This window comes from Eucyclogobius newberryi, unplaced genomic scaffold (assembly GCF_026437365.1).
Source record: "Eucyclogobius newberryi isolate DKJ021-1_F unplaced genomic scaffold, fEucNew1.0.hap1 SCAF_6, whole genome shotgun sequence".
Classification (NCBI taxonomy): Eukaryota; Metazoa; Chordata; class Actinopteri; order Gobiiformes; family Gobiidae; genus Eucyclogobius; species Eucyclogobius newberryi.
Genome location: NW_027316278.1, coordinates 25,473,298 through 25,500,790, shown reverse-complemented (window position 1 = coordinate 25,500,790; position 27,493 = coordinate 25,473,298). Strand labels below are relative to the sequence as shown.

Here is a 27,493-nt window from a genome sequence, read left to right as displayed (position 1 = left end):
ATTTAAACTGGGCAGTAGCTTTGTGATTAATTCAACTGCAGTTTAACAACACCCCTGACAGTTGTTTTACGCTGCTGTTTTTCTTCATCACATTCACAACGGTCTGAAGTGTGGACTGTCTCAGTTCTCATGTTTACTACCCCTGCGCCCTCGTGCTCTTACACACTCAGGGCCGGCCCAGCCTATAAGCGAACTAAGCAGCCGCGTAGGGCCCCGAGGCGTTAAGAGGGCCCCCTAATCTGGCAACCCGTCTCATGCGAAGTGTAAGCGCAGCGTGCGCCACTAGTGTAGTAGCGCTGCTGGCGTGGCAGCGTACACAGACATATAAGGCACAAACCGCATTTATTTGTAATGACAATCTGGCAACCAAGACACCAAACCTGCGCTGATTGGTCAACTTCATTGTGCGCGAGGAGAACGAGAGCTAAACATAAACACAACACAACGTGGTCCCTGTGTGGTCCTCATGTCCAGAGGAATACATCCCCCCGATGCCGAAAAACGAAAGAAGAAACTTCTTGACGATGTAAAGAAACTGCAAACTCAACAACACTCTCCAGGTATTGAACTTATCTTACAAAGAGACGGTTAATGCTGCGGTTTGAAACAACACGATTCTGTCACGTTAGTTCGCTCAGGCTGGAGGCGACGAGAGCTCTGCCCCGCACACAATAATATTTCTGAATGAAAGATAATAAGCTTAATATTTACACCAGCCCGGTCGTGTCAGCTGCAGGTGAGGCCGGTGAGGGGCGTCTATGCCCCGGGTCACTAAGAGGCGGAGATCAGGTCCGGACGAGCGCCGTCTCGTCCAGAACCTCTGACATGAGACTTTGGAGTGAACAGTGTGCGGCCCCTGTCCCGGGCCCCTGTCCCGGGCCCCTGTCCCGGGCCCCTGTGCAGCCTCAGTTAGAGATGAGCGGGTTTGAGTTTGCGTCTCTCTCTCACATCACCATGTGTGAGATCAATCGTGACTCGTGATGTCTGTTTGACTTTGACTTCTTAACGTGCAATGAGAGGAATGTAAAGGTTTATGCACGTCAGGTCCATCAGCCAATCACATCGCAGCATTGTTTCACACAGAGTCCAGTGTGTGGTGTTCTGATCAGAACAAACATTTATATTGTAATTCACTTTTAATAGAGCAATAAAACATTTCAATTTATTTAAAAAGCATCATTAGACTATTTGTTATAAATTATAATAAATTGATGGTGAAAAATAACCAGACATATTATGATTACGTCTGTTATAGAATAATACTATATATTTTTATACAAAAGTGGCAAAGTTGCAGAAATGCAGTCTCTTCACTATAGCGAGGTTTGGACCTTCACTTCTCGTTCTGTTCATTCTCTGGGAATAACATGTTTGCACTGTTTTATCAGTGTTAATTGTTAATCAAGCAACGCTTATGCCATTTGTTTAATTTAATATAACTTGTTTTGTCACTTTGGCAAGAAGGAACAGTTGGGAGCTGTAAAAGATAAATTAGTAAGGATAACTAATGCTTTTACATTTTCAGTTAAAATGAATCAATTTGATCATAATTATTTTTTATAGCCAATATTGCATTGAGTAATTAAGTACACTAATGTATTAATAACTGGCTTTAGTCATTTTCTCCTGGCGCAGTTTCATCACATCATCATTTTATAGCATTACAACCTCAACATTTTACTCTTACTTTAGCCGGCTGGACCACATTAAAATGCACCAGAAGACACAAAAAAGGTCTGAAAATCTCTGGGGGAGGGCCCCCAGACCCCCCTGTTTATTCATTTAAACTAATGTGCTAATGTGGCTGTCGACCCTTAACGCCCACAAATACGACCCAAAAACATATCTGGGAGGTGTGTTATTTGTACAGGGAGTAGAGGTGATGTCAGCGGAATACCAAGTTGCATTGTGGGATTTAAGTTATCAATATTTGAGCTTGTGAGGTGTTGAGAATAAACTAACTGGCAAACGGATGCCCTGGAGTTTGGGTGCGCTTTGTTTGCGTTGAAAAAAGTTCCCATATGTGAATTGTTTACTGACAATGGCAATAAAACTGATTCTGATGACGTGGTGAGGGGCCCCCAAATTATTTTTCGCTTAGGGCCCCCTGAAGGCTTGGGCCGGCCCTGTACACTCTTTGTGCACATTCAGAAAATGCACACTTCAATTCAAGTGCGTAGTGCCCAGGGACACGGCAACTGTCCACAGTAAAGACGCATTTATTCTCTATTTTCATTATGTAAAGCTCTGTACATTCGTAGTGTGGTAACTGTAGTTTCATTCACAGTGTACTTTTAATAGTTTCTAATGTAAGGCTGTAATCAGTTAAATAACGACCAGAGAGCAGTTGAAATCAGGTTAAAAATGTTTTACCCAAACGGAAGAAAATATGCAACTCGAAAAACAAACATGAAGGCAAGAAAATTAGGTCAAAATAGAATGTTTTGCAGTTTATTCTAGTCAAGCTTCCACTATTGCACTGGGCTCACTACTGTCCCCATTGGTCAGTACATGTACTGCTCCGTTGCTACGCATATATAAAATGTGAACAAAGAAACTGAAAACGAACCAAATGACTGATGAACCAACGCAGAGGACAAACAGAAGCAACTTTACAGATTTCCACTGGGAATTAGAGCCTAATTATAGCAGCTGGGTTGTGTTTTTTATCCTTTATTTAAGAGATAGATAAGATATTCCTTTATTGTCCCACATGGGGAAATTTCATTGGTGCAACGCAGGTAGATACAGAGGCAGATACAGAAGAACAGATCACTTATAGGAAGTCTGAAAAACACTTTCAGTAGAAGATCTCCTATAAATAAATAAAAACTCCCATAGACAAATAAATAAATACATAAATACCATTGCATGTGATCACGACAGTAATTGCACATGAATATGTGTCACGACAGCACATAGACTGCACATGAATTTCACAGTAATTGCACATGAATCACGTTCACGTTATTTACGTTCATATTTCACTTTTGTCCCCTTAAATGAATGCTACACTTCATAAGACATTTTTGACAAAGTCGTAAAGGCAGTACCATCAGCAAAATACAAAATGCCTCACTGATAAACTATAAAAACTTTTGACGTAACTTGTTTCACCCACATAAACGTCCCAGCAGACGACAGCCTCCAAAACCAAGGCAGCCTTCACTTGATATGAGACCACCACACAGTTAAATGTTTCTCGATCATCCCAAGGAGCTTATGAATTATTATTGTGCCCAAACAGTTTGCATCTCCCACCGAGACGGGCCCTTTTATGACTGAATCTGGTTTAATGAGAAAAGACAAGAGTCAGCTTTTCCCTGACCCAGAAAAATAAAGAATCACATCAGCACGCAGTACAAAAATAGATCCAACATAAATGGAAACTGCAAATAAAACACAGTAAATAATTATAATGGTAATGATTCTGGACAAGTTGCTCATTAGTGGGGAGAGACTTCAGAGGACTGCATCTCATTGTCTCAGCGAAGAGCCTTTTTCTGTCCACTAAATAGAGAGCTGCTGTTTCTATGGCCGGCGTGCGGAGACAACGAGAAGGTGCAATGAAATGAAAGGTCTAATGTCCAATATTCTGTGCAAAACTCCCAGGAGGAAATGAGTAGTGTAGCGTACACATTTAAACAGAACAGACTTGATTACAGCCAATTGTAGATATATCACGTTCACATAGAAGAGTATTCCCAGATCGAAAATAGTTGAAACCAATTAAAATATAAGTCAATATTATCATTGCAATTAAATAAACTTCTATGTATCAAATGTAAAACTTGAAATTGAAACTCAGCTCTGAACTTGGACCAAGTAAAAGTGTGTAACTGTATTTTGATCTTCAGCTCATCCTTAAAAGACAAGTTTCTGATGAGTGCACATGCCTCTGTACTTTCTCTTGACCTCTTGTCATAGTAAATTAAAACTGATCTCAAACGACCTACCTGGGAGTTGTTTTGGGGGGAAATATCATGCTAAATTATCAATGGGCTTAATTAAATGGATGGAAAACCTTTAAGCAAATTTACCTTTCCTTTCTTTCTCCATCAATTCCTTGGTTCTATTTTTGACCTCCTACTGTTTCCCCCCCCTCTTCCTCTCTTCCTGTCAGCACCGGCCTCCCTCTCCCCACCACTTCGCACTTTAAGTTTCTCAGGGTCAATTAAGCTACAGTAACTAAACAGCAGTGTAGCCTGTCACATTCCATCCAGTCCCGTTTACAAAGAGCGACTTCAAGTTTCTCTAAAACAAACGGCCTCTGAAGGAACCCACTCCGATGCCCATTTCCATATGAACAACTCACTTCCTAGTCCACAATGAAAGTACCTTGACAGACCTTTGCTGTCCTCAAGCTATCATTCGTAGAACTGTGCACTCCTGGGGTATAAAAGAGGCTCTTGTTTGCAGGTTGCGTCCGTACATGCATCCCCTTCTTCTTGGCATGGTTCAATACGGCTTTCCCAGCAATTTCTACTTCATAGGGGGTCGACTTAGTAGCTAAGCCCACACGATACACGGAAATACACGGCGGTACACATGCAGCTCGCAGCGGGGTGGGCATAAGCAAGGGAGAAAGTACATGAAACAAAAACTTTGAAGTAGACATAGACGCACACATGTTCAAGTAAAAAAAAAACACTTTCAACTACACAAGGGTCATACTGTGAACTTGAGAGGCCTAACCTTGACTAAAAGAGGGTTTATGCTCTCATCCAGCTCCTTCTCATCCTTGCTAGAACGCTTATATACTGCAGAATGTCAATAAGTCAGGTGTTTAAAAAAGGCGAGCAAAAGCGATTTTTTCAAGGCTGTCTTGAAAGATTTTCATGAAATTGCAACTGAACTACAAACATAACCTAGGATTATTTGGTGGGGAAATTATGAATGTTAAAATGTTATTGATTATTAAGACTTATAAAGGTATTGGAGATCCATGCAAGAAACTAGACAACATACTGATTGCTCTAAGAACATTTTTTAATTCATAGATAACAATGCGATTCAGTTTTTCCTTGGGAGAAAGGCAATGATCCTACCCTGCCAAAAGTTCAACACCACCGTGTTTAGTTTTAGGATTGAAAGGACAATGTGCAGCAACATTAAGCACATAAAAACATGTTTCCCATCAGATTATGACTCATTTCCATCTGAAAGTCTCTTTAACATTTCAAGAATAGTCCATCCAATGACTCCCATTCATTTACTACAACAACTTGCAACTACTTGTCTAATGTCTAATAATAACTAAAAAAAATAAAATAAAAAATGCATCATCTTATATTTTTGTTTGATACATTTCACGTTAATCCAAAGGTAAATAATTTTCAGCTGATCTATTCAAAATGCCTACATTCAACACATTAACATTTTTGGATGGATAAGGGTGATATCTTATACGACTTTGATCTAAGCCCTTCTTATTGCCTATAACTATTCACACATGTAAGCCTTTGTACAATAGTAATGTACACTCTTATATCATAAATATCATGTTTTCCTTGACCTTTTTGTCACATCTTCCTCATTCATTCAACCCACATAACAACAGCACTGGAATCCCTGACTGCTATAGAAAATAAGACTCATATCTTTTGTATCCAGGTATCCAACTGCACTTTTATCTACGTGATCTGCTTAGTGGTGGAGGAAACCTTGTTGAATACCCCTTTGTGATACAATACTGCAGCTTATATCCCATGGCCTGCAGGTTGGGTGGGCCAAAACACAATCAGATAGCTTCATTTGAACACTATACTCATGTTCTCCACAGTAGCGAACATGACAGCACAATTTCCCTGCAAGGCAAGGACAGCCACCAGTCAAATTGCTCATTCTCTCTTGATTTTACATAACATCACAAACAATAATAAGTTTGTCACGCAGCAAAAATCCATAACGGCGTCTGTGAGCTGTTCCAACGCACGGCTCGCTTGTAGTTGGCACTTTGATGTGTAAATTTAGCAACATATTGTCATTGAAACAAACTAGAAACAGCAGATGGTGTGACTTTGTGCCTCAATATTGTAGCATATCTTGTTTACTGTGCTCCCAGTGGAGTTGTATGGAGTGGGTGCCAAACCCAGGCAAATTTGTGTTAAGTCTGTGCATTATAGAGATTACGTTTGGGATCGCTGTGACCACTCTCGCTCATTGCCCCAATGTGTTTCCCTGAACAAAGGGAAGAAAAGCTGTCACAGAAAAGAGCAGCTCATCATCACATCACAAGTTATCTGACTCCCAACGACACTGGATACAAAGAAACCCAGCCCTTTGTGGTGACAGAGGCCATCTTGCCCAAAGCATAGTTTTCAAACCAGATTCTAGGACAAAAAACGTTGTCAGAAGCTGAAAGATGGACACAAATCTGCATTTTGAACATCTTGAGTCTGCAATAGGTCACTTTACCCCTACTTACATTTATATTGATCTCAAATTGACTACGTGGATGGGGCAAGCGCGTACAGCATACAAAATATTGTGCAAAGGTTGTCATATTTTACATAGAGTGGATGAAAAGAACCTTCAGCATAAAGATTTGAATAATAGGGATGGGACGAGACACAATTTCCACAAGACGAGACACGACCTGAGATTGGGTCCACAAGAACATGACAAAACGAGATTTTTGCAGAGCTGTAAAGCAGTTAAATTGGCTGTTGGCCCATAGTAATTTTAGTTGTATTAGTTGACCATTTTTTTAAATTTAGATTCTACATATTTTAATGGGACAACAGCAGAAAAAAGAAGACATGGTGTGAACTAGCAAACAATCTGGGAGTGAAGCTCGAATTTATTACCATTTTACATATAAATACATAATTTCCTTGTACTTTTCTGCATAAATAGTCTATTTTGCATGAACTGGTGTGTAGTGCAGTAGCCTTAGGGAAGTTTGGGTTGTATATAGTAAATCGTTTGGATAGTGGCCCCCGTTTAGTTGACCGTTGGATTGGCATGGCATGACTTTAGTCGATTCGATCATTTTCCTCTTGTGGCTATTTTATCTCACAAAATCTTGTGGCATGAGCTCTTGTCTCATCCCTGGTGAATAAATGTGTATGTTACTTTTTATATTTGTTTTCAATCTTAAATCAGAAGCCACACTAAACATAACAAAGAAATCCACTACATCTTTATCCGCATCACTGCTCGTCGCTCAACTACCTGTTCCCATTCACCTGTCAGCTGAGTGCGCTCTCTCTCAAACCTTGTCATCTAGAATGTCAGCGCCGCACAAAGCCTTATCTCAACTTTGTTATCATGACACATTTTAGTTCATCAAACCTTACCCGATACCTTTCTGAGATGTCTAAAGTTGCAGGTAATAAAATCCTCTATTTGTCCTCTAACACAATCTCCGATACAGGTGAGCTCCTCTGCCCATTTTCAGAGATCACTATCAGTTAAGACGGTAACCAAAGCTCCTTCCGTTTTGCGGCTTGCCCTCTTTCTCGATCACTTTGCGAATAACGTTTGCTTTTAGTTTTGTTTACTCCGAGCATATGGCAGGCACACTGTAGTCAGCAAGCTGTTCTCTGCCGTAACCGCACAATCATATGATAACAATCGCCTCGCTCATTTGGCACCTTGGGTTAACTCGTAATGACAATAGAGAAGATGAATAAGAAGAAGACAGCGGTCATTGGTGGGAAGAGGGCAGAAACGGTATTAATGCTTCTATTGATTACAATCTCGCCATCCGCTCCCGTGCCCTCCCACATGTAACATGATCCATCCCCGGGAATAAATAACCGTTGCTAATGGCTATAAAAAGCTCCCGAGAATCAGGCAAGGTTCTAGCCACTCAAATCGATGGCTCCCCCAACCACAATCTCTATTTAATCTCAATATGGTGGCATAAGGAATTAAAGATGGAGACGGGATGAAAAATTGGCGAGCCGAAAGAGAATAGAAGATTGAAAGTTTATTTGCTATAATTGAAATTGGACTCAGACGCAAGTGTATTTTTCCAAAGTTTTCAAATTTGTTCTAACTGATAAATCAATGCTAAAAGTGTACTAAGGTATTGCTCTTTAGAAAGGTGCGAATCGATAAATAAACAGAGGATAAAAAGAGGATACTAACTCCAACCACAATGAGTTTTTACTCTTTTGACGGGGAAAAAACAAACCAAATATTTGCCCCGAAAGAAGACCTGGATTTTTTGGGCCCGAAGGGTTTATCAGACAGGAAGAGTAAGCGTGAAATGGGGGATGAGCGAGAAGGGAGGACATGCAGTACATTGTCGGAGTCAGGATTGGAACTCACGACACTCCACAAACAGGCTACCAAAGTAACACAAACTTAAAGCTGCACTATGTGACTTTTCGTGCGGGATGTCCACCACCAGATGTTATTGCCCAGAATGTTCAACAGTATGACTTTAAACTTAAATCTAACTTCCATTTATTTAATTACATGTGTTTTTTATTGCTCACAAAACACATGCAGTCTTACTTTTGAGCGTTTTTCCACAGATCCGACCTGCAACTGCTTATCTTCATGGAGATAGATACGTTTAACGGCAATAACATCTCTATAGCTAAGTTGGTGGCAGACCCTCCATGAGAAATGTTACATAATGCACCTTTAAAGTACTTGTGAACATGACGTGACAATTTAAAATGCATTTGAACTTTTCTGAACGGAAGCAGGAAGGGTGTTTTTTGGGGAAAACTTGTTAGTGTTTAAGTAAATGGAAAAGATAATAGTTTCAAATTTGTCTTGGTACAATTCATTGAAACCAACTCATATTATGAAATGCAATTTCCCGTGTTCGTGCAAGCATTTAGCAAAAGCGGTAGCGGCAACCCGGGCGGCACTTCCTACTGTAATTAGCCTAACGTTACAAGCGTGGAAATCACCATGATGAAGGAATAACTATCCGGCTGCCTCGGGGACTGAACTGACAATGGGAGGGCTCCAGCACAGTGCCATGCCGCGCTACGCAAGAGCTCTTTCCCAGGTAATTGAGGTCATGTGGTACCTTTAACACGCAAAGATCCCCCACAACTGAGGCAGGCAGTCACAATTAAACGTGGGGGGAAATCATGGCCTGGTCAGCATAATGGGATTCTGTTTTTGTTCACAAGGAAACGTGAGTTCATAGTCATAGTTTTCCTTGCCCCAAAAATCCCATCAAACTATTTCCCCCAATATGACGACTACTTTGCTTTGCTTGGTTGCTGTTGTTTAACTTTGGCTTCCTTTTAAATAATAATATATTCATTTTAATAATAAAATGAACCCAAAATTGTAGACATATCCAGAGATGTCAAGATTATTCAGTTAATTTAGATAGATAGATAGTATATGTGTGAGAATTGTTGCAACAATGAGCAATTTCAGTTCAGTCTATGGTCTTTTCATTCAGAAAGTTTGATTACCGTATTTTCAGGACTATAAGTCGCACCTTTTTTCATAGTTTTGGACGGGGTGCGACTTATACTTATATTTCTACTTATATACTTATACTGATACTCCAGAGCGACTTATATGTGATATAATTTCTTATTGTCACACTTGCAACCTTATTTCATACTCAAATGCAACTTATATATGTTTTTTTCTTCTCTGTTATGCATTTTTTTGATTTTTAGACTTATACTCCGGTGCGACTTATAGTGCGAAAAATACGGTACATAAAGCTAGTACTTCTCAGGTGTTAAGTCATAGCGCCAAAACTGTGAATAATTGTAAAATGGGATGTTTCTTCTCACAATAATCCTAACACTATAATATTGTGACATCCTTAGAAGTAACTGATGATAACCACAGTTAAGAACGCTCAAAAACACAAGGACAACGCTGATAAATTCCCTTTTTTCCAGCAGAGTTTTTGTACCCCCTGAACCATAAAGTGTAGTCACACAGTTTACAAAACACATCAATTTTGAATCATAGCTTTGACCTACATTCTCCACAAGGTCGACCTGTCACTTCAGTGCTCGCCGTTCACGATTTATCAGTTGCGGGTTCTTGCTCAAGTGTTTGCTCCCCGACGTGGGTAAAGTCATGCAGGTGCTCACAGGAAAACGCCATGCCCCAGTGACCGTGACTGGCCCCGCTGAATGTAAACAAGCCGTGGACAGAATTATCAGCACATCCTCATTCTCCTCTGTGTCGTAATGGATAGTGTCTTTGTCTTTGTCCGACTGTTCATTTACCAACCGTCCCGGAGACAGCATGACTAAACCCGCTGAGCACACACGCTCCAAGTGTCTTACCTGTTAATGCGCCCAACAAGTGGCGCCACGGAGAGCGCACCGCCGTGTCCAGCCTTATCGTCTGGCTGTGAGAAAACCTGTTTGTTTTAGATATAGTCCGCAACCGTACCACACCTGAGAGAGCAGGGGGAATTCGACCAACTCGGGACAACTGCAATGCACTTTTGAGATACAATCACTTTTTTATTTGTTTAAAAGCACAAGAAGAATAAAAGTGATTTAATTGAATGTCGAATCTTCATGATCATGAGCACCTACAACATATGAACATAGCACATGAACATATCCAACTTTTTTGTGGAGTTTTACCTAAAAAATAGACAATTCGAAAGCGCAAAACGTAAACTTTTGTGTGGTGGTTCAGAGTTTGGCTTGAGGGAAATACAGTGTTCCAAACTTGTCACTCTTCCAGGAAACACATTTGCATATATTAACACCGTCAATGTAGTGTCACTGAAGTCTATAAAAGATCATGGCTTTTACGCTTTAATATATTGTTATAACAAAAGCTGTGTGTGCGCTCAACTTTATTTTATTTAGACTGTAAGGATTATAAGATATGGAGTGTGTTAGTTGTAGATTAGGAAGTGAATCACGAGTTTAATCAACATTTTACACAGTGTAAATTGTTGTTTTTGCATAAAATCACGAAGCTGCAGTATTTTCTATTCTGGTTTAGATACAGAATAGATACTGAATCCTTTTTAGAGCTTTCCCCATGCCCCCTCCTGATTGATGAAGAGGGCCTGTCTTTATTCGTACAAGATTTACCACAGTCCTGGTTATTGCACTGATTAGTTGTTAAGGTGTTTGCAGTAATACAGATGTTAGTTTGAATAGCTTTCTTGATTCATAAAGCACATACTGAATCTAAAGCTCTCTGCAAAACCATTATTTAAAATCTTTTTTGAAAGACCAAACCATATAAAACTCAAGTAGAAGAGCGATGCAACATTTGTGTGTCGGTACAGCACTGCAGACGTGTTACGAGGATGCACAAATTCAAAAGTTCTTTCTCTGACAGACACAAATCCAAAGCGTCAAGGGGTAAGGCTGTGGATCAAAGCCGTGCGATGAAGACAACAATAGGCCTATGATGACACATTAACTCCAAAAATTCTCTCCTGTCATATCTGGGTCAAATACGCTCCATAGAATCACCCCGTCCTCTTCTGTTGTCATGCCCGATGATGTAACGTGTTGCAAGTCAAGATGGAGGCCAGGTAGTAGGCTCCGAAATAGCAATCGTAATCTGTGTGAGTAAAAATACTTAGACGGCATGACAACTCCTCGACATAATCAGTCCGTTGATACAAGTTAAGCCGCACTTAAAGCAGGAACGCAAACAAAAGGCTGAGAGGCGAGCCATCGAGTGCGACGCATTTGAGAGGACGTGCAAATTTCAGTCGCATGTTTAAATAGTAAACCTTGTTGTTTTACCCATTGCAAAACGGACTATGAATGAAGTAAGCTTTCATTCCGTTGTTAAAAAGGGAGTATCTAAATAGTAAATGATTAACATGCACTGACTCTGCTGGCCTCATCTCACGTCCACCGCTAACGCTATCCAGTTACTTTGGCTAGCTAACGTTACGAGATCTCATCCACTCAATGTTAGCTCACATGTTCCCTGACACATGCAAGTCCAAGGGAACAAGGAAGTCAAGAGAAGAAACCAAAACCAGGGTGACTCATGGATTGTCCTGGATTGTTTTGTTGACCGATGGAGCACACAGCAGCCAATAGGGTCAGTCGATGGTCAAATAGGTGTTTTTTTTTTTTACTTCTGTGACTTTAAAGGTCTGAGGTGAGAAGGATTTACGTTTTGAAGACTTTTTACTTTTTGCAGTAGTTTTTGGACTGCACACTTTTACTCCTACTTGAGAAATACTTAGATTGAAATAATAGTGCCCTTACTTAAGTTTTGGTTCCTCTTCCCACCGTGAGTAAATCTACAAGTGGCAAAAGTTTCTACATTTTGTGCAATATTTAATGTTTTTTCCTTCAAATTACAATAACTTACAATCCTGACTGTGACTCTTACAATTACTCTTACTGGTGGTACTTTTTTACTCTTTTCAGCACCGCCCACCTCTGTTAAAGGTGCATGTTGTAACTTTTTCTAGTGAAGGGCCTGGCATGTGCTTGTCTCCATGGAGATGTTATTGCTTACAAAGTTCAGAAAGGTGGTGTTGTAGTCTAATCTATATCTCACCAAACTATAGGCCTGCTTCGTGAGTTATAAACCTTGTAACGACAGACATCCTGAACCATTTCATATTCACAAGTCTGACTCCATCTGCCCAGTAAAACAATCAATAAAGTGTGGATTTGAGTGTTTGTGGATGGAATTCATTTGCTCCCAGCACTCATATCAGTTAAACAGAGGAGTCCATCTGGATTAGTTCGGACTGGGGATAGATCAGAGGACACCGCTTTTTAGTATTCAACTGCCTCACTGCAGTTAATCAAACCAAACTAGTCTGAGACCAAAATGAGGCTCATTGCAGAGTTCTCGTCCCCACACACCAATTTATTCCAGTGCATACATTGTCAAACAAAAACACTTACTCCAATACATGAGCACAACTTTCACAAGCCCAAAGGCAATGGGCTCCTGAATAAGCCAGTCAGCGCACAGGCATGAAACGTAACTGGTTTAGAAAAGCAGAGAGCCTTTTTAACAAATAACGTAAAAAGGCCCCTAGTATACTGTGATGAAAGAATTAAGTCCAGCCTGCTGTGAACATTATCAGAGTGGGGGATGAATGAGAACATTATAATGCAAAGCACTACTCCAGGTTTCCTGCATTACAGCGCGTCTGTCTTCTGCCTGTGAGCGCTCCCCCTGATTACCTGGCCACACACTGCACCTTTGTCCACTTTAAACAGGTCAAGGGGGTGGAATATTATTCTATTCACAACATTTGATTTTGGGTTTGCGTTTTGTTGTTTTTATTTCATTTTTTCAGATCCTCTGGGCCTTGCTTCCCGCTCAGAACAGCTCTTGCTCCATTACTTTCTGACACAGTGTGTTAGCCAGGTTACCTCAGCCTGCCCCTAAAGCCTTAACACCAGACTCTAGCTTCATGTTTCCATCACTGCTGTCTGGAAGACACAGAAATATTCCTATTCTTGTCCATCATCAAATATTTATCTCACACTTTTGAAGGCTAAAACACAGTTAATAACAAGCAGCAAAAATACTGTTATCTACAGGAGTATTCTTTGTCTTTGTAAATACAAATTATTGTACTGGTATTTGGAAATTAACTTAAACATTAATCACAAGACCATCTGACTTGTAGAGAGACTTGTCTTTTTGCCTGTTGCCACAGCCTCTGGGGGCGTGGCAGATAAGAGTGTCCATTTCCCTATCTGGCACCTCTGTCCAGTGTCAACTGGCTGCTCTTATATGTCCTTTTAATCAGGCCAGCGCCGTGTGTGAGCGAGCGTGAGTGTGAGCATGTGCCAGCGAGCGTGTGTGAGAGAACGTGAGTGAGCGAGTGTGTGAGTGTGAGCGTGTGTGAGCGAGCGTGTGTGAGCGAGCGTGAGTGTGAGCATGTGCGAGCGAGCGTGTGTGAGAGAACGTGAGTGAGCGAGTGTGTGAGTGTGAGCGTGTGTGAGCGAGCGTGTGTGAGCGAGCGTGAGTGTGAGCATGTGCGAGCGAGCGTGTGTGAGAGAACGTGAGTGAGCGAGTGTGTGAGTGTGAGCGTGTGTGAGCGAGCGTGTGTGAGCGAGCGTGAGTGTGAGCATGTGCGAGCGAGCGTGTGTGAGAGAACGTGAGTGAGCGAGTGTGTGAGTGTGAGCGTGTGTGAGCGAGCGTGTGTGAGCGAGCGTGAGTGTGAGCATGTGCGAGCGAGCGTGTGTGAGAGAACGTGAGTGAGCGAGTGTGTGAGTGTGAGCGTGTGTGAGCGAGCGTGTGTGAGCGAGCGTGAGTGTGAGCATGTGCGAGCGAGCGTGTGTGAGAGAACGTGAGTGAGCGAGTGTGTGAGTGTGAGCGTGTGTGAGCGAGCGTGTGTGAGCGAGCGTGAGTGTGAGCATGTGCGAGCGAGCGTGTGTGAGAGAACGTGAGTGAGCGAGTGTGTGAGTGTGAGCGTGTGTGAGCGAGCGTGTGTGAGCGAGCGTGAGTGTGAGCATGTGCGAGCGAGCGTGTGTGAGAGAACGTGAGTGAGCGAGTGTGTGAGTGTGAGCAAGCGTGAGTGTGAGCATGTGCGAGCGAGCGTGTGTGAGAGAACGTGAGTGGGTGTGTGAGTGTGAGCGTGTGTGAGCGAGCGTGTGTGAGTGAGTGTGAGCATGTGCGAGCGAGCGTGTGTGAGAGAACGTGAGTGAGCGAGTGTGTGAGTGTGAGCGTGTGTGAGCGAGCGTGTGTGAGCAAGCGTGTGCGAGCGAGCGTGTGTGAGAGAACGTGAGTGAGCGAGTGTGTGAGCAAGCGTGTGTGAGCGAGCGTGTGTGAGCGAGTGTGAGTATGTGCGAGCGAGCGTGTGTGAGAGAACGTGAGTGAGTGAGTGTGAGCATGTGTGAGCAAGCGTGTGTGAGCGAGTGTGTGAGTGTGAGCGTGTGTGAACAAGCGTGTGTGAGCGAGTGTGAGTGTGAGCGTGTGTGAGCAAGCGTGAGTGTGAGCATGTGCGAGCGAGCGTGTGTGAGAGAACGTGAGTGAGCGAGTGTGAGAGTGAGCGTGTGTGAGCAAGCGTGTGTGAGAGAACGTGAGTGTGAGCGTGTGCGAGCGAGTGCGAGCGAGCGTGTGCAAGCGAGCGTGTGTGAGAGAACGTGTGTGAGAGAACGTGTGTGAGAGAACGTGAGTGTGAGCGTGTGCAAGCGAGCGTGTGCGAGCGAGCGTGTGTGAGAGAACGTGAGTGTGAGCGTGTGCGAGCGAGCGTGTGTGAGAGAACGTGAGTGTGAGCGTGTGCGAGCGAGCGTGTGTGAGAGAACGTGAGTGTGAGCGTGTGCGAGCGTATGTGAAAGAACGTGAGTGTGAGCGTGTGCGAGCGAGCGTGTGTGAGAGAACGTGAGTGTGAGCGTGTGCGAGCGAGCGTGTGTGAGAGAACGTGAGTGAGCGAGTGTGTGAGTGTGAGCATGCGTGAGCGAGCGTGTGTGAAAGAACGTGAGTGTGAGCGTGTGCGAGCGAGCGTGTGTGAGAGAACGTGAGTGGGCCTTTGTGCGCTGCACTCAGCACAGTGATGATAAGTACTCCCAGTCCAGCACTGCCTGAGCTGATGGACGGACAGCCGGAACACTGGGGCCTTGTGGTGGCCGTGTGTTTATTGTGGTGAAAACAGAGGGAGGGGCCGGTGCCCTGGGACCCCGGTGTGTGGTGAGGTTCAGTCTGCTTCTATTTCTCTTTTCACCAGCCTTTGCCACCAAGCCACGCACATGGCTGCAATTTGTTCATTAGCTATGTAATAAATGTACACACACACAGAGGTAATATTGTTCTGAGTCGTGGCTGATTGGATTTGAGAAACAGAGGGCCTTAGGGGAAGGACTTGTACTCTGCCAGCCACTGTGACCAGGAGACTGATTCCTTAACAAGACGCGCTCTTGAGCACACGTCAGCTGTAGTTCCTGTGCAGTACAAGCACATTAAATAAGAGCATGTGATCAGGGTAATATCACGTGTTGCTTGAGCTCTCAATTGCGCTCTACTGTAAGAGTCAGTTTTCACTCACATGTGACTGAATATGCGCCGCATGTTTATGTGACAGAATAATGACAGGTCATTGCTACCATTTACTAGTCACCTGGAAATAATTAATACCCACCCGGGGGCAATTACGTGCAATCTATCATCATGAGCTGTGGATGAGCTGGGCAGTGGAACAAATTACACGCTGTCTAGGATATCAGTGCGAGCTCATCTCGAGCGCATTGGAAGAGAGGAAATGTTAGATTAAGTGAAAACACATTCATGACGGATCCAAACTGTGACGATGAAAGGGAGAAAATCCAAAAACATGGATAATAAACATAATCTGTGCACGTTTGGTCCTATGTGTGGAGCAGGCATCAGCAGGATGGAGGGAGAGGCTGCTCCACATTCAGCGGGGCCTTGTGCCTCTGGGAGAGTATGACTGCTGCTCTGCCATGAGCATACAGATCGCCTTACAGCCGCTCTCCTCTGCTTTGATGAGCCGCACACATGTCCACACACACCCGCACACACAAGCACTGTCTCGCAAATACCCCAGAGCATTAGAACCCCGCTTTGCGCACACACGCGTTTGCCCTCCCCCTCTGGATTAATTCACCTGCTGCACCTGAGAATGTGGCTGCGCTGATGTCACGTCCAATCTCTGCACTTCAAAGGTACAAATGCACCCCAGCTCTACAGCACAAAGAGCAAATGCACCCTCCGCCTTTGTACCAACATACCCTTATAGTAATCCCCAGAACAAGCTCTACTACGCACTCGGCAGTCCACAATCAGGTGTTCTTGGCTTTGTGCCCACAGTGGTTGGACTATAGCGCTCAAACAACAGGCACTTTCATACACAGGTTCAATCGTAGCAGAAAAAAACACTAAGCTACTTCTATATATCCACAACATATGTCAGTCACACAGGCCGATAGAGCAGTTATTGTGAAAGGAGAATGGCAGAGTAATCATTTTCTTGCTGTTCACATTTTATCTCCTGGTGTGAGGGTTTCAGATTGGTGACAATTGATAAAATAATTGCGGCAAAGTGGCATTCCATTGCTCAGAATGACTTATAGAAAGGGAATGATAGCGAACTTGACCAGGGATACTGCAGCCACCACCAGCTTTGTGCTAATGCCAAAGAAAACATGACATGGCAAATGCCATGTCATGTTTTCCAGTGAATATTGATTTATAGAGATTAAGATAGAAAAATAGATCACTGAAGAACCAGATTATCAAAACGAATCACCAATAAATGCTTGAACGTTTATTTAAAGGCTGTTTTTATCTAGTTTTTTAATCAGTTTTCACTATCTTTTTTTAGCTTCTATCCTCCACTCCTCTCCTTTTCCTCCACTCCTCTCCTTTCCCTCCACTCCTCTCCTTTTCCTCCACTCCTCTCCTTTTCCTCCACTCCTCTCCTTTCCCTCCACTCCTCTCCTTTTCCTCCACTCCTCTCCTTTCCCTCCACTCCTCTCCTTTTCCTCCTCTCCTTTTCCTCCACTCCTCTCCTTTCCCTCCACTCCTCTCCTTTTCCTCCTCTCCTCTCCTTTCCCTCCACTCCTCTCCTTTCCCTCCACTCCTCTCCTTTTCCTCCACTCCTCTCCTTTTCCTCCACTCCTCTCCTTTCCCTCCACTCCTCTCCTTTTCCTCCACTCCTCTCCTTTTCCTCCACTCCTCTCCTTTTCCTCCACTCCTCTCCTTTTCCTCCACTCCTCTCCTTTTCCTCCACTCCTCTCCTTTCCCTCCACTCCTCTCCTTTTCCTCCACTCCTCTCCTTTTCCTCCACTCCTCTCCTTTCCCTCCACTCCTCTCCTTTTCCTCCACTCCTCTCCTTTTCCTCCACTCCTCTCCTTTTCCTCCACTCCTCTCCTTTTCCTCCACTCCTCTGCTCTCTCCTCTCCTTTGTAAATCCATAAAGCCGTTTTCTCCCCTCGATATTCCACAAGTGCATCCACAGCCGCGTCGTTCACTATCTTTTTTTAGCTTCTATCCATTTTCTAACAATCCCTGTGATATGGATTTCTAAAGGTAAATTGTATGGAAAGGGGACTTAACACAGCACGAATGTAAACTGCGGTGCGTGTGACCGTGCGGACGCATTTGAGCACTGACAATCCCCTTGATTCCAGCCAGTTGTTTGCTTTCTGATAACTCGATGAGACAAGGTGATAATGCAAACACCTCATTAGCGCCCGGTGAGCTGTTTAAAGACCTTGATGAGATTAGAAGGTCATTAAGGAGGTGTGGCTCCTATAGCCAAAACGGGAGAACCACATAATTGATATTTTCTGTCAAAAAGAAGGTATTCCACATGTCTACCACAACAGACAGACATTTCCTTTGTGTTCCGTCATTGAAAAACCATGAATTCAGCGCGTTTTATCATCAAAACATCCAACTGAGCCTGAAAGCACAGGGAGCAAGGGCCATATTCAATACCTACTCACTGGAAGGACATTTTATTGTATAATATCACAAATTCATTGCGGCTCGTATGGAAATATTCCTCACAAACTGTAAAGATGAAGGGTTTACATTTGTATTCATTGACCTGTTTTAAAAGAAATGCGATGGAATATCAACAGATATTTCGGTTCGCTTGCAAAACTGTGACGGATGCAGAGATAAAGCATAGCAGGATGAGGCCGGTGGGTCAGACATGCTCCAGGGGGGTTTTTGTGTTTCAGAGGGTGCCGGGGTAGCAAACCCCATGATTCTTTGTGCTTTGGAACCCCACAGACTAGAATCAATGTGCTCAAAAAAATCTTGCAGGGTTTTGTTCATGCTTTGTGAATCCTCCATTGTCTCGCCCAGATGCTGATTTATCCACCTATAATGAGGACTTGTAGTAGGATTTTTTGTATCACATTAAAACGATCAATCACACTTTTCGCTTACATTTTTTATTAGTTTAGTTAAAAACAAATGCATAAAGAAAAAGAAAAATTCAGTGTAATTTTTCGTTTCTTCTCCAATCATCCTCCTCTCCTCTCCTTTTCCTCCACTCTCCTCCTTTTCCTCCTCTCCTTTTCCTCCTCTCCTTTCCCTCCACTCCTCTCCTTTTCCTCCTCTCCTTTTCCTCCACTCCTCTCCTTTTCCTCCTCTCCTTTCCCTCCACTCCTCTCCTTTTCCTCCACTCCTCTCCTTTCCCTCCACTCCTCTCCTTTTCCTCCACTCCTCTCCTTTCCCTCCACTCCTCTCCTTTTCCTCCACTCCTCTCCTTTCCCTCCACTCCTCTCCTTTTCCTCCACTCCTCTCCTTTCCCTCCACTCCTCTCCTTTTCCTCCTCTCCTTTTCCTCCACTCCTCTCCTTTCCCTCCACTCCTCTCCTTTTCCTCCACTCCTCTCCTTTTCCTCCACTCCTCTCCTTTCCCTCCACTCCTCTCCTTTTCCTCCACTCCTCTCCTTTTCCTCCACTCCTCTCCTTTCCCTCCACTCCTCTCCTTTTCCTCCACTCCTCTCCTTTCCCTCCACTCCTCTCCTTTTCCTCCTCTCCTTTTCCTCCACTCCTCTCCTTTCCCTCCACTCCTCTCCTTTTCCTCCACTCCTCTCCTTTTCCTCCACTCCTCTCCTTTCCCTCCACTCCTCTCCTTTTCCTCCACTCCTCTCCTTTTCCTCCACTCCTCTCCTTTCCCTCCACTCCTCTCCTTTTCCTCCACTCCTCTCCTTTCCCTCCACTCCTCTCCTTTTCCTCCTCTCCTTTCCCTCCACTCCTCTCCTTTCCCTCCACTCCTCTCCTTTTCCTCCACTCCTCTCCTTTTCCTCCACTCCTCTCCTTTCCCTCCACTCCTCTCCTTTTCCTCCACTCCTCTCCTTTCCCTCCACTCCTCTCCTTTTCCTCCACTCCTCTCCTTTCCCTCCACTCCTCTCCTTTTCCTCCTCTCCTTTTCCTCCACTCCTCTCCTTTCCCTCCACTCCTCTCCTTTTCCTCCACTCCTCTCCTTTTCCTCCACTCCTCTCCTTTCCCTCCACTCCTCTCCTTTTCCTCCACTCCTCTCCTTTTCCTCCACTCCTCTCCTTTCCCTCCACTCCTCTCCTTTTCCTCCACTCCTCTCCTTTCCCTCCACTCCTCTCCTTTTCCTCCTCTCCTTTTCCTCCACTCCTCTCCTTTCCCTCCACTCCTCTCCTTTTCCTCCACTCCTCTCCTTTTCCTCCACTCCTCTCCTTTCCCTCCACTCCTCTCCTTTTCCTCCACTCCTCTCCTTTTCCTCCACTCCTCTCCTTTTCCTCCACTCCTCTCCTTTTCCTCCACTCCTCTCCTTTTCCTCCACTCCTCTCCTTTCCCTCCACTCCTCTCCTTTTCCTCCACTCCTCTCCTTTTCCTCCACTCCTCTCCTTTCCCTCCACTCCTCTCCTTTTCCTCCACTCCTCTCCTTTTCCTCCACTCCTCTGCTCTCTCCTCTCCTTTGTAAATCCATAAAGCCGTTTTCTCCCCTCGATATTCCACAAGTGCATCCACAGCCGCGTCGTTAGGTGAAATTCTAATCGCTTTTTGAAACATCCCACCACTTTTACAGAGAGTTTATAGAGAAATGCTATAAAACAAAACTCCGACATTTGGCCCGGTGTTGATGTCCGACACGAAATGACAGGTTCCACGCCATTAAACATGGACATATTTACCGTGTTTATCCTTTGTCTGGATATTTAAAGCTCGTGCAACTTCAAACGTGCCGCTGCAGCATCCGTCAAAAATAGATCCTTGCGTGTTTTTGCTGCAGAGTCTCAGACGGACTAAAGACACGACCCAGTGGTGTAAAAGGGCTCATAACACATTCGATATCTTTGGGTGATGCTCCGGAGACGTGACGGAGTGATTCCTCCAGAGTCTGATATCTGCACCAAACTACATACTTTGTACTAAAAAAGGACTGACTGCTGAAATCAAAAATATCCAAGCTGATCATTGACAATTTGATATGTTTGAACCTGGGTCTTGATCAAACTTTGGTTAATTGCTCAGCCCGAGTCCAATGGAGAGGATTGGTCCCAGAAATGTACCTAGAAAAGTTCATACTGGAAGGCAGGAACTTCAAAATAGTAAAAGTTGTGCATTTCAACATTTCTATGGTTTCTTCACTTGTTGAAAAAGTATTTAACTATGCTCTGTCTTCTTGAGCTCTTATATGAAAGGTAAAAAAGCTTTCAGAGCAGATTTGTTGTCATTTCAATATGTCTACGCTTCATACTTCCAGCCATATTCCAACCATGTCCAATATTGCACAGTCCTCTCTCCATTCAGATCCGTTGCCTTGCTTTGGTCCACGCTCCTTTCCCTGGCACTTGCGCTCTCTCCAGGCAGCCCGGCACCCCGACACAGTCTGAGGTCCTGAAACTATGGCAACGGAATGAGAGAGCAAGCGCTGTATGATTAATAGATGAGAGAGGCAGTGCCAATCGCCGGGGCCTGGGGAGGAGGGACAGATGCACTCCAACAATACAGCGCCGAACCAGCAAGCAAGTAAGTGCACACTCGAACCCCCGCCATTAGCCACTCTGACTGTATGGTGCTGCACACAGCACACGGAAGAGCCATGAGAACACAGTGCATTAGGCTAACCAAGCATATGCAAATGAAGCTGACGATACCTAACGGAGAGGAGGGAGCTTTTGGAGTTTGTTTGTTGTTTGATTGATCAAAAACTTGCGTTTTGATTTATTTTCAGTAATTCCATGAGCACAAATGTGTGTTTTTTGTGAACTATTGCTGCAGGCTCGAAAGGAAATGTCATTACATTGTCAAATTTTTGTTAGAATTTGTTTTTGTGAGAAAGAAGATTTAACGACTCTCCACTATTGAGACTGTGACCGAACAACTGTGAAATCTTCAATTATGTTTCATTCCCGTGGTCTGACGTGTCACTGCTCCTCATGTTTTTCACCAGCTTTAAAAAAATCAAACATTCTGAAAGAAAGAATCAACTTAAATATGACAAAAAACGCCAAATAAAATCTTTTCTTCAAAAATGCTCTCGATTATTATTTTTTTGGTTCTTACGGTTATATCGTGACCTGAATAATCCCGACTAATCGATTAAAACCTAATAATCTTGACATTCATACAGTCGATATATAAAACCTACTTTTTGAGCCTAAGCAAACACTAGATGAACACAAACACTGCCATGAGTTTATGAATGAAGCCTATAAAAGCAGCTGAACTTCAATAAGGATCAGTTGTACTTGCATAGGTAAGAATACCATACAAAGAAACTTAAATTAAAATTGTGACCATTTGCCAGCCCCAAATCGTTACATGGTGTTTTTAATCATTGTGATAATGGTAATAATAGTAATAATGGTAATAATGGTAATAACGGTAATAATGGTAATAATGGTAATAAGGCTATAATAAGGATATTAAGTGATTTGTATGAACTTTGATGAGAAGTTTCACACTTTCACACTTTCACATTTTAACCTAAACGTATACATTTAAAGACATATTTCCTTTGCACCGATACAATATTGTTGGATTATTGCTATCGAGATACCCCCAAAACATGTTTGGATGTTCATTTGTGTCAATATTAGCCACCATTAGCCTTTCATTTCATTTGCACACCTTGTTGCGGTTTGACCAAGAGCAGATAACCACAGGCTTAACCACAGAGTAGCAGCCAGAGCAAAGATAAAGCCGTCTTAACTCCTCATATAGTGGCGCTGCCGGAGTAACTCACAGCGACTGCTCTTACCTGGAAAACAGCACAACAAAACGGACAAATCTAGGACATCCTAATGTATTTTTATGCTGCGCACGGCCATTTACATGATCTGATCCGCTGTATGAGGTTTGGCACTCTTCAAGGCCAGTCATACATCCATCTCCCTCCATCTCCTAGGCGATCACACAAAGCCCTACCACTGCTCCTGGATTATCCCTGTAAATGCTTTTCCTCTTCTGTTTCAACATTAATGACAACCAACTCCAGTGGGACAAGGGTTTTACCGCATGTGCTCTTAAATATTTCAACTACAGACAATGGAGGTGGGAGATATTGACAAAAATGAACGCGCCTATTTCAGTGTTTTTCCTGATTATGATATTGGGATGATATTTGATTTTGCAGTCATTTTTCATCAGCTCTATGGTGCTTTTTATGTCATATGACCTGTGAGTTTATGTCTGTATGGATTGAATAACTGTAGGTTCAAATTTAATTGAACCAGAACCTGTAAAATTAGACACAAAAGTGTAGTAACCACTTTATAATCTTGTTTGAAATATTACACTACAAGTTTTGATTTTAATCTGCTCTTTTTAACATTTTTGATAGGATTTTTAATTGCTAATATTCTAATTTAGCATATCATCAAAATGCAGTTGCAGTAATGAACTTTTTTTTCGAAATATCTTCCACTTCTGACGGAGCATACAAGCTTTGACATAATGTTGCAATAAACTTTGTGCTTTTCTGCCAGCACAGCCTTCGATGGCCCCACTATTGCTTTATAATTTAGTTGATTCCTAACAACAAAGCCATGCCAAGGACCAACAGCCAAAAAGCACGGAAAAAACACTAGCAGACAAAATCTGCCAGTGACTTGTGGCACTTTGCCCAAAAAGACGCTTTTTGTGGGGCATTTATGCCGATGGCTTCCTTGGCATTGATACCAGGAGCAATCAATTATGCTAATGTGACGAGTATGGAGAGCAGTTAACACATGACTGGTTTGTTGCATGGATGTACTGGAGTCTGTTCTGTTGGGTGCAGAAGGGTTGTGTATGTGGGAATAGAAGGAAGAGAATAGAGCAAGTGATTACCAAATGGTTATGTCGTCAATGAGGCATGAATAGAATGTGCAAGAGCATGATATTATCATTTATCATCCCCTAAATATGCCATATGCAGTTAGCTATACCCTAGGGTTATACATTGTATTAACATGTATGTGAATTAAACAAATCAACACATCTTCCATTGTCTAGTATTTTTTTTGTTAAGATATTTATTTTGGTCGGGACAGTGCATGTTAATGAACATACATGACAAACATGCTGTAAACACGCTGGATTATAGCCATGGACTCATCTCCACCCACATTCACGCTCACTACATACCCTCAGTCACTCATGGCCCCCGAGAGTTAACCCAGGGCCCTCCTGCTGCTAAGAGACAGCGCTAACTGCTGTGCTACCGAGACACTAAAATGTTAAAATAACCTTTTTTGTTGTTGTAACAGGCTCATGAAGAATTCATAAAACAGAAAACAGAACACTCAGGGAATCAATCAGAGAAGCAACAAAACTTATAATGAATATGAAATATAGATACCTTTAACTTTGAACAAGAGCTACTTTTTGGCGTTGTTAGCGTTCAAAATAGGTGTGTAACTAAAAGCCTGTGTATATGAGGAGAGATGTAAGTACGCTATTATTATATGGTGACATTTTGTGATCTTAAATATCATTATTCCATGGGCTTAACTGAGAAGACCAGATCACAAGTAGAATAATACACACATGTTGACCACTTGTTTTTACATTTTATAGTAGGAATCATCTCAACTCAATCTACAAAATGTATCATTTGATGAAGTCAGGTCAATAAAAAATCATTCTACACGAGCAGTTAAACGGCTTAGCCTAGCATGAAGAAATAGATTATCTTCTCTGATGTTGTGTCATCCAAACCATTTCATACTGATATATATTTTGACATTTATTGCGAGATATGATGAAAGAAGAACGTTAATACATTTAAGTGGCACAGATTAGAGTTGTAATATTGAAAAGAGGCTAGTTCTTTTTCACCTCCTCCCACTGAATGTACAATCCAAACTAAGATCAGCGACATCTGTGATGGGCACTTCTATTACAATGCACTTTGATAACGCTGAGCTGTATTTCTGCAGTAGAGAATGTGCTAAAACTGTGTGGAGACACAAAAACAAACTTCATGTTCAATGCCAGGATTGTTCTCATCTGAAAATAGGTTAAGCATCAATAAATAACATAGAGATGAGAGATTTCATCTAATTGTTTGGAAAGCAGGAGCCCACACACCCAGCACACATCAATAAAACATCGGCCTTTTATAAAATATGCATAAATACACACACTATTCATTGTGCTATTGACAATGTCTGAGAGAGACCCAGTGGTTAAGAGCAGCTGGCAAGTCTTGTTTAGCAAAGTACAATTCATTTGAACAAGTACAAAGCTGTGTATCAATTATTTAACTACTGTAGGCATCCACCCTTAACTGACAAAAGTAAATAATGATAAAATAATCTTGCTCTTGTTCCTCTTTCAATCCCACACGTAGACACAGAACTGTGACAAATCCACATCGGTCACACACAATGCCATTGTTAAGGGGGATCGGCACATGAAACGCTCCACAGAGCATTGCTCCAAATACAAGCCACCAACTCTGCCTGGCCCTGATCCCACTGAAGAGGACAAGCTGTCAAAAAGGTCCTCGCGCTGTAATTCAGCAACATGCCAGTGGATAATGTGTTATTAGGACTGGATAAGCAAGTCAGTGTCGGACAGAAATGGTGGGAATTAAGCTTAAGAACGTGCGTCTCCTAAAAATGCCTCCAGGACATTTGGATGCCTAGGGCTGGTGGAGGTGTTCAAGTATTCCGCTGTTTGGCATTCAAGAACCCTGTGTAATCGTCTGGGATACTATAGCTGCAAATACAGGGGGTCACGCATGAGAAACCCCGCGGCACACAACCATGAATATTTGCAGCTGGAATGAGTGACAGCCGTCTTTGCGCTGTAAAAAAAGAAGAAGTATTTGCAATTCGAAATCCGGTCTGCACTGTATGTGACCGTCAAATGCATTTTGTCATAGTTTATAACCTACAGGTTTTCCAAGCGCCTCTGGGAATGCTGGGAGGAGTGCAATGGGGAAAACCTTTGGGAATGACTAGGGTGTTGGCAGTCGGGGCTCGCTGGATGTGGTTAGCTTTGGCCTTGCATCTCCTCTGCTCGGCTTGTTAATGGAATAATGACCAGCGGCACTTTGTTTAATGGCAAATCCACTGGTGAACCTCAGTGTGCAATTTCTGACTCCTTGTTCTTAATTACAAGCGTTGGCCTGGATCTGTTGGCAAAAGGCAATACAGTGAGGCAATGCTGACCACTTTCTTTCCCCTCCCTTAACCTGATAAAAGCTACTGTAAATGCGTAAAGACAAGGATAAGGGGGAAAGTGAGGCTGTAAACAGAGAAAGCACTCCAGGCGTGTGGGCACCAAACAGACGATTTTATGGACAAAAAACACAAAAAACACACAAAAAACAGCCTGATGAAGGTGCATGTAATTAATCCAGGTGTAATTTAGTACAGCAAACACAGGATTTGTCACATATCATCCACATCCACAGTCAAACATACATCTAGAGCAGTTTAAGGAGACCATATCAAGTACGCCATACAAACAAATCAAATGATGCTTTGTTTGAGAAGCAGCCCGTGTTCCAAATGTAAGATATGTGAAATCAGTCAGATTTTGTCACAAACGCTCACATGTATTTGTTGTTGTCTTTATTTAGCATTAAAATGATGAACGGACTGGCGGACACCCGGATGCACCACAAGAGGGATTACGCACAGTCTGTTTATGTGACCACACAACACCGATACTACAGTTTGATTGCAAAACAAACAAACTAAAGCTCTTGATTGTATATGTTTGATTTAAAAAAACAAAACAAAAAAAACGCCACGCAACTGCTGGAATAAGCTGAAGTTGGCCCCGGGAAAAGCGTGTGCACTTGTCGCCCCGGCACCGCGCGGAACACGAGCCCCGGAGGCTGCAGCGCGAGCCAGCCAAAGTTTGAAATAAACAAAAGAAATCTCACCTTCAGCTCATGAATGGGTGTTTTCCGCGGAGTGTGGCGCTGCTCGCTCCTTTAGTAATCCATGAGATCCCGGTCCGCGCACGGCTCTCGAGATGACAACACGAGCGCTACTTTTCTCTTGCGCTTCTTCTTTTTTGCGTTACATGCCGCGCGCTCAAATCAAATCTCGTCCCCGCAAATAGAAACATCCATCCAATATCCACACTTTAGAGGGGGAAAAGGCTCTGAAAGTCCCCGCGGGTGAAGTGAAGAGAGCGGAGTCCCAGAACTAGCTGCGCGGGGCTGAACGGCGCTTTCCACAAAAGCCTCCGGTCATCATCCTATTTGGAGATGAAGCTTCTTAGCACTAGACTGGAGCGCCGCGCCGCGAGCCCAGCTGTCACCCACCCGCTACACGCGCGCGCTCACACACACACACACACACAGAGAGAGAGAGAGACGCGCGCGCTCACAAACACACACACACACACACACAGAGAGAGACGCGCGCGCTCACACACACACACACAGAGAGAGAGAGACACGCGCGCTCACTCACACACACACACACACAGAGAGAGACGCGCGCACTCACACACACACACACACAGAGAGAGAGACGCGCGCGCGCGCGCTCACTCACACACACACACACAGAGAGAGAGAGACGCGCGCGCTCACAAACACACACACACACACAGAGAGAGAGACGCGCGCACTCACACACACACACACACAGAGAGAGAGACGCGCGCGCGCGCGCTCACTCACACACACACACACAGAGAGAGAGAGACGCGCGCGCTCACAAACAC

The 27,493-nt window shown here is 43.4% G+C and overlaps 1 protein-coding gene across 3 annotated transcripts in view; it reads right to left on the bottom strand.

The window, feature by feature from the left end:
* The window catches only part of sema6a (sema domain, transmembrane domain (TM), and cytoplasmic domain, (semaphorin) 6A), a 178,259-nt gene extending 151,148 nt beyond the window's left edge, over window positions 1-27,111 (bottom strand). For all 3 annotated transcript variants that reach the window (XM_072434031.1, XM_072434032.1, XM_072434033.1), the window contains exon 1: window positions 26,700-27,111. The gene's annotated coding sequence lies outside the window, so the exon portion shown is untranslated. The remainder of the gene's footprint in view (window positions 1-26,699) is intronic.
* Between the last annotated feature and the right edge of the window lie 382 nt (window positions 27,112-27,493).